An 11,952-nucleotide genomic window follows, 5' to 3' on the forward strand; every position below is an offset into this window, starting at 1 on the left:
ATACTTGCCCGTCTTTCCCACATTAGTTTAGAATGGAATAGCAGTAGAACTGGAAGGGGCCTAGCCCCCAAGTCCAGCACCCTGCTCCACTTCCGCATGTGGTCACCCCTCCAGCTGCAGGCCCACACCTTTCTTGCTTAGTAAAGGTGATACAACATGCTAGCTACCGGCAGAGCTCTGCAGGCAGGCAGTTTGTGCAGGTGGGAGGTGTAAAGAAACATAAAGGTGAAAGAAGTGGTGGGAAAACACAGGAAGGCGCCAAGTTGACCCTCCTGTGACATTCTGTGAATGAGGGGTGGGTGCTGGCACAAAAACCCCACCTCTGGAGGGACTCAGAAATCTCTTAAGGCAGAGAAAAAGTCAGAATAGCTGCCCATGTCTTTGCTTGGTGGTGCTGACAGTCCGCTTGTCTGGAGGTGCCTTCAGCCTGCAGGGATCCCTCAGAAACACAAGGCGTTCGCTTTGGCTTGTTCCTTCATCAGATGTGTAGATTTGTTCTGGCACTAGGGGGTTAAGCGCCAGAGTCTGCTCCCCCCTCGGCATCCTCCTAGTCAAGAGGAAGTTTGGGCCGTACTCTTTCCTGGGGAGATTTAAATTGCAGGAAGCCGCAGCAGAACCAACAGTAGTTGAGGGGTTATTTTGGGGCTGATCTTTGAACTGCTCTGAGGGATGCTCCTTTTGGGAGGGGGGAAATGGGAGGGCTCCCCCCCCCCCTCCTCTCCCATGTGCAGCAAGACTGATCTTGCAGGAAAGGCAGAGAGGGGTCTGCTTGGAAAATAAGTTCTTAGCCAGCAGGCTGGGAGGAGAAACAGAAGTTTAGGAAGGCTGCAGCAGCTTAGGTCACAAATCAGTCTCTTCTGCTGTTCATTCATAGAACTTTGATAGAAATATAAACAAATGATATAAATAAATTACTCAACTGTGAGCTATACGTCCATGAAAGCTTATGCCAACATTAGTTAGTCTTTCAGGAAGCCTCCCCCAACCTGAGGCTCTTTTGATATCCAGGACTACAACACCCAACACTCCCAAATCAGCATGGGAATACTGGGAGTTGAAGCTCAACACATCTGCATAGAGAGTCTCTGGCCAGGGAAGTCTGCCTCAGTTTGCCATGATATGGTGTTTTATCCTCATCATCCAGAATTCCAGTTCTGCAATTTATCCAGGACTTTGTAAAATCCCCAACATCATGCCTTGCTATAGCTGATGGATGGGGCAGGCGAGAGTTGCAGCTTCTTTGCTGTGATGGAATGCTGGAAATTCATCCCCATCGCCAACTCGGCTTCGGCAAATGGGGCGGCATAAACATATTTTAATAAATAAATAAATAAATAAACTCCTCATAGCTAACTGATTCTCTGAGCGTGGGCCCTTATGGACAAAATAAAGAAAATGTTTGTGGCAAGGGACTCTTGCTCTGTCCAGTAAGGACTGAGAAGGCTCAGTGGACATGGGATGCTGCGTGATGGCAGAGAACCTGCACAGGAAAGCCAGGTGAAAGAGTGCTTGTCAACGTGGAGGTGGAAGGGGGGCAGCCAAAAATCAGGGAGTTGTTTTCATGTATTCAGAGGATACTTTTGGTTAGCTGAAATAGCTTGTTTCTTGTAAGCCATCCAGAGACGTTTAGTACTGGGGAAGCCAGCCTGAGATGCCATGCATAACAGACTGCATATATAAGTTCTAAATAAATAAATACCCCCCAATAAATAAATAATAAATAGCATGGAGAAAGGGAACCCCAAGCCAGGCTGAAGGGCTTCTTCTCAGTGTCGTTTTGGAATTGGTAAGAATTTTTTCGAACATGTTAATAGGAAGGTTTCCCATTTCAAGACTTAATAGCTTACACGATTACTTGGTGGTGGGCATTAGTGTCACAAGGAATGCACAACGTAAGGAGGTTAAAAAATTACCCTTCCTTCACAACATGAGATTTCAGAAGGGAAGAAAGGGAGGAGGATATATTTTCCCTTTCCTGATCTTCAAAAACTTCTCCACAAGCTAAAATCAAGAGCAATGAAGTACTCCAATTTAAAGTTTGAACTTGGACTAAGGTGGGTATTCCTTTGCCAAAAAGGTATCCCCAAAAGAGACCACAGAAGAGGATAGAAATGTGCATATTCTAATTCATAGACAGCGATGCATATTCAGAAATAATTACAAGAATTTAAATAGAAACATAATACACCAAAATATTCTGAGGATAACTGCGACCAGCCATGTGCCCGTTGCTCAGGCTGCTGTCTGAGTGCTAAGAGTTGGGGGAACATCTTCACGGTCCCAATCTTTTCTCCCTTCTTAGGGTTCTTTACCTTTCCAGTGAACCCCGGGTGGGGCAGAGGACATCATCAGAGGACCACAGTTGAAAGAGGACAATGAAAGAAAGAGTCTGCTTGAGCACACTTGCTGATCAAACCAGGTGGACACATGCTCCGTCTGTTCAAAAGCACCGACTCAGCTGGAGATGGCAAGGGGGCCCAGAACTCAGCTATGCCGCAGTCCTTACGTAGATGGAAGCCCTTGATCTTCAGATGTGATAGCCCTAAATGCCTGGGCTCTCGTATTTACTTTTTCCTGTATTTTATCCTGACAATTATTGCATCCCAAAGTGGCTCGCTTCAGAATGACCCAGCGCACAGTCTTACAGACTAAAATAACATGGCCCATAAAGGAAGGGGAGCAGAAGGAGAAGGAAGTGGAGAGAGATCATTTGGCCAAGGTCAGAACAAATGGGCCAGCTCTTGCAGGCCTTTCAGTGCAGCTTGGGTCAGATTGACCTTCCCTTCCTAATGTGCTCACTTGCAGTTGTGGCTTTTTGACCAGTGCATAGGACCAGGTGTGCCTCCTCCTTGCTTCTGTACTCGCAGGGCAACAGACTGCTGCAGCTGAGCGTTCCTCTGGGCAGGGAAGCTCTCCGCAACTGCCCTGCTTGGGCTTACGGGTGGGCCAGGCTGATCACCCTCTTGAACCGATGTTGTTCCTGAGGCAGGGGAGGGAACAGTCCTTCACTGGCCCTCAAGTCCCCTGGCTCATGCCAGAAGCCAGAGTGTGCTGCCCTTCCGCTCTCCAGGCCCAGGGCGACCCAGGGATTTACAAGGTGTGACATGACTGGCATCTTGCTTCTTCACATCCAAAGATCCTGAACACATGTCAGTGGAGCTGGGGCCTCTGGGATGCTTCTCCTTCGCTTTCTCTCCTAAGCGGAAGATTCCACGGTGGCCATCTGAAATAATAAGACCAGAGCAGGCAGGGTGGGAAGTTTTGTGCTCAGAAACGATTGCAAAGGCAGCATGAGTGACACAGCCAGATGCCGCCTGGACAGCAGCTGTCCAGATAAGAAGGGCAAAGGGTAGGGAAAATAACCAACGGCCACCAGCCATCAAGAAGGCCACCCAGACAGGCAGCTCAGGGAAAGAAGAAAAACCAGGCAATGCATTTGCTATAATCATGGTAACTTCACAGAGAACAGCTGACTTGGGACAAGAAGGATATTCTGGGACTTGCCACCCCACCATTCATAACATTTGGAGCACATATAGCAACATGAGAGACTGCACTTATAAATAGCATCGCTTGGGTGACAGACCTCTCCTTGAAGGGCTGCCCAGTCCGATTCCCCACTCAGGAGCAGCCCATCTGCGCTTAGCAGCTGAACAGCAGGCGGCCCAGGAAGGCACCCACGTGGCTTGCTCAGAGGCGTTCACACGGCAGGGAGATGTGTTGTCTTGCTATTTAAATCATAATGACAATTTATACATTTGAATCTATACCTATAAATTGGCACGTGCACATTTTAGGCGAATCCTCACCATCTTTTGTCCTCTTTTTTGGTGATTCATAAATGGCCCTCTGAATCCCTATCAGCCAAGCAACCAGTTTCCATCTGTAGCAGCACAGATCTTTTGTAAAGCTCCCATGACTTCACTGCCCACTGCCCATACCGGCTGTACTGAACCGGTGCCTGGCCGAGGTAATGGGCTGGATGAGGGCCAATAAGCTGAAGCTCAATCCAGACAAGACGGAGGTCCTGTTGGTTGGCAGATCGGGCTTCGGAGAGGGTGAATTGAACCTAGTCCTGAATGGGGTTGCACTCCCTCTTAGGGACAAAGTCCGCAGCTTGGGAGTGCTCCTCGACCCAGAGCTTTCATTGGAAGCTCAGGTGACAGCAGTTGCGAGGAGCGCTTTCCCTCAGCTTCGGCTGATCCATCAGCTGCACCCCTACCTGGAGAACGACTGCCTGGAGACAGTGACACACGCATTGGTGACTTACCAACTTGACTTCTGTAATGCACTCTATGTGGGCCTGCCCTTGAAGATGGTCCGAATACTTCAATTGGTTCAAAATAGAGCTGCCAGGCTGCTGACGGGGACTGGGCGTTATGTTCACATGACTCCAGTCCTCCGTCAGCTTCACTGGCTTCCCATTGAAGTCCGGGCCCAATTCAAGGTGTTGGTGATGACCTATAAAGCCCTAAACGGCTTGGGTCCTGGTTACCTGAAGGAGCGCTTACATCCATATACGCCCGCCCGCCCCTTGAGATCTACGGGAGAGGCCCTTCTCAGGGAACCCTCCGTGAAGGAAATTAGGAGGGTAGGTACTTGGAGGAGGGCTTTCTCTGCGGTGGCGCCCAATCTATGGAATGCGCTCCCCAGAGAGATCCGCCTGGCGCTGTCGTTATTTGTTTTTTGGCACCAGGCGAAGACCTTTTTATTTAAACGTCATTTTAATTGTTAATATTATTTGCTTATTGTATCTGGCCAGGGCGACTTATTTTATATTGTTAATTCGTTTTACATTTTTAATGTATTATATTTTAATTTATGTTGTGAGCCGCCCCGAGGCTTTGGCGAATGGGGTGGCATAGAAATGTTTTAAATAAATAAATAAATAAAATAAAGACCAAACCACCACAAAATACTTTGCATTGTACATACATTGATGCTACAGCCCAGCTACTGTGAAGATTACAGCTACACTCCCAGGGAAAGCTTCGTTTGGGATGGCAGATTATATCATTGTCCTAGGTAATCAAAAAGTTGGCCGCTTCACCCCTACAGGCTCTGGCTCCACCAAAACACTGTCTCATGCCAACGTTGGTGTTCACTGTTCAAGGAGCGGAAGACATACTGCGCTAGACATCAACTCAGATATCTGACCACTGGTGCATATGTCCAGCAGGGGCACAGCTGGGTTGCTCCAGGAGTCTGGAGTCAGCACCAGGCACTCTTGGTCAGCCAGCATGGACCCCCAACAGGGCCCGTTTCTCATGCCAGGTCGCTGGCTCTCCTCACAATGCCCTAAAACAATGCTACACCCAGAAGCATGAGAAATTTGAACGGGTAGCTTACAACCGCCTGCCCTGCAGTCAGTAGGCATCTGGCTGGACTGGCTAGTAATGCAGGAGAGATTCCTCTGCCAAGAGCTACCAGGAGCCAGACCGGGGCAGCATGACAGCAGTGCAGACACAAGCCAGCCTGGGTGCGAACAGTCCTGCAAATTGTTTCACACCTAGACATTCTTCCGAGTGGCTGCTCCCTAAACCAAACAAAGCAAAGCAAACTTGTAGAAGAAAGTCACGAAGAGGGAAATGAGGCATCCCGGTGTGCACAGCAAACATGTTTGGCAAACTCAGCTTCTGGAAAGTGAGGCGCTGTGCTGGAAATGGTAAACCAGAGAAAAATAAACAAGGATTTAAAATAACTTGACTCTCTTTCAGTGTGAATCATCTTGGTTTCCAATTGTGTGTTTTTTTTTCAATATGGAAAACACTTCAAGCCAGAAATGAATAACATCTGGGTAACTGGATTCCCATCAAAGGAATTAAGGAATAGGTCTTGCACTTATGGTCAGGTTCAATATAACAATGGAAATTTGATGGTACTATTTGGGAATTTAAAATAAATTAAATATCAAAAAGTTAACTACATTTTAATATGAAATTCAAAAATAATGTAAGTAAATTATAAAATAAGCAGATTTTTATTCTGAAAAAGAATGCAAAAGCTATAACAATGAAAATAAGGTTTAGTAGGATAATATATGCTGTTCTAAAATTTTACATATGAACACCTATTTAAACACAAAGGTGTTTGATGGAGATCTATACACAACAGATTTTGTTAGAATTGCAAATGTTCCAGATTCTGCCATGTAATTCTGAGGCCAAAGAAGAAAATGCTATTCACTCCCACCCAGTGGCTGGCACACTTTGAAGGCAGCAAGCAAATTTACAGTTGCTCTCAAGACCACAATCCAAAAAGAAAAAAGGCCTAGTCAAATGGCGCATGCTACACATTGTAGGCCAGATTTTCTGCCTAAACATGCATAGGATTGTGCCCTAAATATTCTATCAGATTTATTTATTTATTTATTTAGAAAATTTCTATGCCGCCCCATTTGCCGAAGCCTCGGGGCGGCTCACAAAGATATCAATTAAAATATAATACAATAAAAATATAAAACAAGTTAACAATATAAAATAAAATAAGTCGCCCTGGCCGAAGAATAAAATAAATAAATAGTATTAACAGTTAAAATGACGTTTGAATAAAAAGGTCTTCGCCTGGCGCCAAAAAACAAATAACAACAGCGCCAGGTGGACCTCTCTGGGGAGCGCATTCCATAGATTGGGTGCCACCACAGAGAAAACCCTCCTCCGAGTACCTACCTTCCTAATTTCCTTCACGGAGGGTTCCCGGAGAAGGGCCTCTCCCGCAGATCTCAGGGGGCGGGCAGGCGTATATGGACGTAAGCGCTCCTTCAGGTAGCCAAAACCCAAGCCGTTTAGGGCCTTATAGGTCATCACTAACACCTTGAATTGGGCCCGGACTTCAATGGGAAGCCAGTGAAGCTGACAGAGTACTGGAGTCATGTGAACAGAACGCCCAGTCCCCGTCAGCAGCCTGGCAGCTCTATTTTGAACCAAATGAAGTATCCGGACCGTCTTCAAGGGTAGCCCCACGTAGAGCGCGTTACAGAAGTCAAGGCGGGAAGTCACCAACGCGTGTGTCACAGTTGCCAGGCAGTCGTACTCCAGGTAGGGGCGCAGCTGATGGATCAGCCGAAGCTGAAGGAAAGCGCTCCTTGCCACCACTGTCACCTGAGCTTCCAATGAAAGCTCCGGGTCAAGGAGCACTCCCAGGCTGCGGACCTTGTCCCTAAGAGGGAGTGCAACCCCATTCAGGACTAGGTTCAATTCACCCTCTCCAAAGCCCGATCCGCCAACCAACAGGACCTCCGTCTTGTCTGGACTGAGCTTCAGTTTATTGGCCCTCATCCAGCCCATTACCTCGGCCAGGCACCGGTTCAGCACAGCCACCGCCTCACCTGGATTGGTGGATCCAGTCAGCACTCCTACATCCCTCTGTGCATCTTAGAGATCACACAGGTGAGCAACATCTAGCCTGCAGGCTCAGGTGCCCTGTTGTGGTCCTTTGCGAAGCCCCAGCTGGCTCCTGCTGCAGGTACCCCTCTAATCGCAGTGATGCCAAGTCTGAACCTATCCCAGCTGGACTCCAAGCAGCCTAGCAGGAAGGGTAATCCAAGACATCTGGAGGGCCCCAGATTGGGGGAGGGCTGCAAGGCGGTCCCTGGATCAGGCCCTGAGTTCTTAGCACACTCACGGAAGGGCAGTGCTGGCTGTGGGTGTTCAGTGCCCTTCAGAGGACTATCTTCTCGCTGCCACTGTCACCAGGTGCTGCCGCTGCTCAGCCTCTTTCTCCTCGCATATTTCCACCTGCTGGTATGAAAGGCAGAGAACCTGGGAGCAAACGGGCTGCAGCCTCTCCCACATCTCCGTCTCACCAGCCAGAGCTACAGGCTGGGGAACAAGTGAGCGGCCACAGGGTAAGGAGAAGCAGGTCCGGGGGCTCTTGTTAGTGGGCCCCTCCTTGGTGGGGCTCTGGACACCTGCCCCCCATGCCTGCCAACCGCAGGGAGAGGAGCCAGCTTTTTGTTTTTGAGCAGCTGGCATGCATATTCTGTACATGTCTGTGTTCAGCATGCTCTTTTTATCAAAAGTTTCTGAGGTCAGTTGGCTTTGCAATGGACACAATAACCAGCCAGTCAAGGCACTGACAATCCAGTTTTTGCTGAAAACAGTTTCTCTTGATTTCAATGTGGGAGGAAGAAGGGAATTGCAAGGGTGCTCAAAACTGAATTAGTGGAGTTTTACAGCTGGCTCTCCACTCAAATAATGTCTTTTGGAACTGGATTTGCCCCATGGCCAGCTAAAGTGGGGTGCACAAACAGTGGCCTTCCAGATTTTGTGGTCTCCAGGAGTCTCCTGGCTTCACGACTGGTCAGGCTGACTAGAAAGGCTTGGCTCCCTATGGGTACCTTCCTGGAGCCAGAAGGCAGAGTGCCAATCTCCTCCTATCCTAATACGTAGAACACAGGAAGGTTGCATTCCGGCCTTTGTGTCCCTGGACAGTGCTGAAGATGAATGGCAGGGCCATCTATTTTATTCCAAGACTATTTTCCAAACAACATACCTGCAAGCGTGCTGTGAGCTGGCATGGCACCGTTTCCTCCTTTTCGCTTTGATTGGCTTTCCCCACAGAACAGGGAAAGGCCAGCCACATAGTCCCTCTGTGTCGGTCCTACAGCCTGTTCCCACACTCCATTGTTGTACAAAAACAAAAGACACAAGGCTGAAGGGTGTGTGCGACCTTTTAAAATGGTCATCGTAGAACAACATTACAGAGGATTTTCATTTGGCTTGTCCCATAGCAGGCATGTGGCCATGTGGTCCATCTGTGCTGCCCCATTTCCCCATGCCAAGGCCAATTTGCTGCAGTGGAAAACGCTGCAGCAAAAACAAGTTGATTTGCTGCTGAAATTTAGCATGCGGTCATGGGAGGAAGGGCCTGTTTTGCTGTAATACAAATTAAATAGATAGTTCTTCTACTGTTGTCTTTTAGCCGCAAGTCACTTGATTTTTCCTATCCCCATTGCTGCATTGCCAAATTTTGATGGCAAAGAGTGGGAGTGTGGCCTGGGGTGTGTGTGTCTAAATTAGCTCGCAGACCTTGAAAGCTTCTCTATAATTTTATCTTATATTCATATCCCACCAAACAATATTTCTTTCCAAGGAACTCAAGGTGGCTTACATCATTCTCTTCCTCCTGCTCTCAGTCTTCTGCCCACAACAACAACCCTGTGAGGTAGGTTGGGCTAAGAGTCTGTGACTGGCCCAAAGTCTCCCAGTTAGCTCCATGGTGGGGTGGGAACAAGATCCCAGATCACCTGAGTCCCAACCCCATGCTCTTAACCAGTACACCCCACTGACTCTCAATACAACATGCCCAAGAACTCAAAACTGGCCAAAAGCAAGATAATTTTCTAGGATGGAGGAGGTGGAAGAAAACATGGGAGTGTTACAAACCGGAGACAATGTACTCCCCACTCCCCGCAAATGCTGTGTTTGTGGTAGGGTGTTTACACAATAAAAATTCTATCTGGAAATGAAGGGCATCGTTCCGGTGTTTTCCAAGCAATGCTTCTGCATTTTTAACTCTCACAAAAATAAATAACTAAAAATCCATTAGGAAGAACAAGGCAGAACTGTTGCATGACACTTTCAAAATGTTTGGTAGCAAGCACTGGGAGCCTTCTGCCCGCAAGTACCATTACTGTCAGGTACAAATTGGTGCAAGTAGGGAAGAAAACGCTCAGGACCAACCTATTCCAACCTGGTGCCTGCCAGGTGTTGAACTACAACTCCCAGAAGCCCTCAGCCAGCTCTGGAGGTCTCCGGGTTGGGAAAGGCTGGCCTGGACAGCTTGAAGGAAATTTATAGGGAGTGTGCCACCTAGTGGCCATACATGCTGGTTTCATTCCCCACCATTCTCCTGGGTTTAGATAGTCTTGCAATCTCTGCTGAAGCTGCTATTTATGAATATAAAAATTATGAAAACATAACTCTGCTGTCCTCCTCCTATGCCTGCTGGGAGAGTTCGCTTTTGCCTCAACTGAACAAATTAAGGTGCTGATCCTATGCACTCATATGGAAGGAAGACCCATTGACCTCAAGTGAGATTTCCTTGTGAAAAAACATGCACTTGATTGCACTGTTAATCAGCAAACCACTTCACCTGCCTGTTTTGTTTTTTTTTTTTGTTTTGTTTTTTGTTTTTTTGAAGTGTAGGCCTTTTCACAGAGCCCAGAAACATTTCCTGCTCTTTTTTGGGAGGAGGGCCCTTAACAGCTGCCAACACTTGACATTGGTCCTAAAAACAGTTAGTGTTAAGGCTGTGAGCTAGGAGGTCCATGATTCAAACCCTAAAACAGCTAGAGACTTGTTAGGCAGCCTCAGACAAGCCACTGAGTCTATTCATTACACCTCTCGGCATAAGGGGATAATAATTCTGATTTGTCTTACAAGCAGAGAATATTTGTGGAGCTTCTTGAATGATTTAATGACACAATAAAAATGCGAAGTCACACAATAATCTCTCTGGATATTGGCAACAGCATCAGATCTGCTGATGTGAGGGCATTGTCATTAGAGTGACAATCATTAGCATTCTGATCACTGCAAACCACCTTTGAGAACCATTTGGGTTGAAAAGCAGTAAATTAATTATGCGCTCCTGAAGTAGAGCACACAGACATGAGAAAGGGATAAGGGTTTATTTACTGAGTCAGATTCCTTTACCTGTGTACCTTTTTGTTTAAAAGCTAGGCTCCGTATCTTGTGAGTGAGGCAGAAATGTGAATAAAATACATAAACAAAGCACTAAGGATGGACAAATGTGCCGTTTCACTTCCCCTGCATTTCAGTTGCTTAAGTCTTAAGTTCTTTCTTTGTTGTATTTGAATAAATCTGTGAAGGTTAGCAAATTCTTACAAAAAACAAAATTCTCACTCACCTGCACTGGCCAAATTCAATCAATAAAACTATTTCCAGTACAGGAAACACTATGTTGTACTTGCCTGTCATGTAGCTGTTAAGAGTAAGCAGCCTGTCAGGAAAAAAGTTGGTGTAGCCCCGTAAGAATATAGTTACTTAAAAAATGAGCAAGGTCATTTGATCTGTAAACAACCCCACCCCCCAATGCACTTTTCAAGCAGATCACTGAATGCAGGAAATATACAGAGATTCAAAGCCTTTTAATCATGAGCACTCAAAGCCCTGAACCTGACTGAATGCATCCAGTTTCTGTTTCTTGTGCATTCACTTTTTTTAAGATTACAAGTCCTTTCAGTCTTATTTATGAAGAAGCTTGCAAACTGAACAAAAAGGAAAAAAAAAAACCTGAACAGAATTCTCATCCCGATCTCCTGTCGCAACTAGCTTACCCCTTTGTCTAACAAGACCCTTGGCTGTTTCCCTGCCTCTGCTGCCTACCTACACACAAACAAAAAGAAAGACAACGGTCTTTTTCAAAAATCTAGAGTGTCAAATAGTTTAAAGCACAAATGAACATGTGAACCATGACATCTAGTGAGAATGGCCAATCTGGCAGAGACCCAGACATGGATTTTGAACCAGACAGTCCTGAGAAACACTGTGTGACTTTTAGAATGGCGACACGCCAAAAGGCGCGGTCCCCACTTCCCTTTAGACAAAGTTTATCTAACTAACCACACAGTGTAACCGTCTGTTATAACTGCAATTTCAGACTGAAAGACCGGATTGGCTGTTGCAGAGGGAAGAGCGCTGTTTGAAATTCGCAAAGAAAGCAAATGAGTCAAACAAGGAAGAGGAGGAGTAGTTTTCAAAGCCACACAGAGCAGCTCCTGCCCTGCATGTATGAAGCATGCAAAAAGCAGGGAAGAAGCTGCTAGCGGACAAATTGCCTCCCTCCCTCCCTCCCTGTAGCCTTGATTGAAACTATTTGTTTTAGATTTCATAAGGGGTGAGCAATGTTATGCCTTTATCACTTTATAAATTCTACTAAGTTCATATACAAAAACACTGATTTTTTCAGAGGCTCTCAGGGCATTGC

This window comes from Varanus komodoensis, unplaced genomic scaffold (genome assembly GCF_004798865.1).
Source record: "Varanus komodoensis strain SLA01 unplaced genomic scaffold, ASM479886v1 scaffold29_1, whole genome shotgun sequence".
Lineage (NCBI taxonomy): Eukaryota > Metazoa > Chordata > Lepidosauria > Squamata > Varanidae > Varanus > Varanus komodoensis.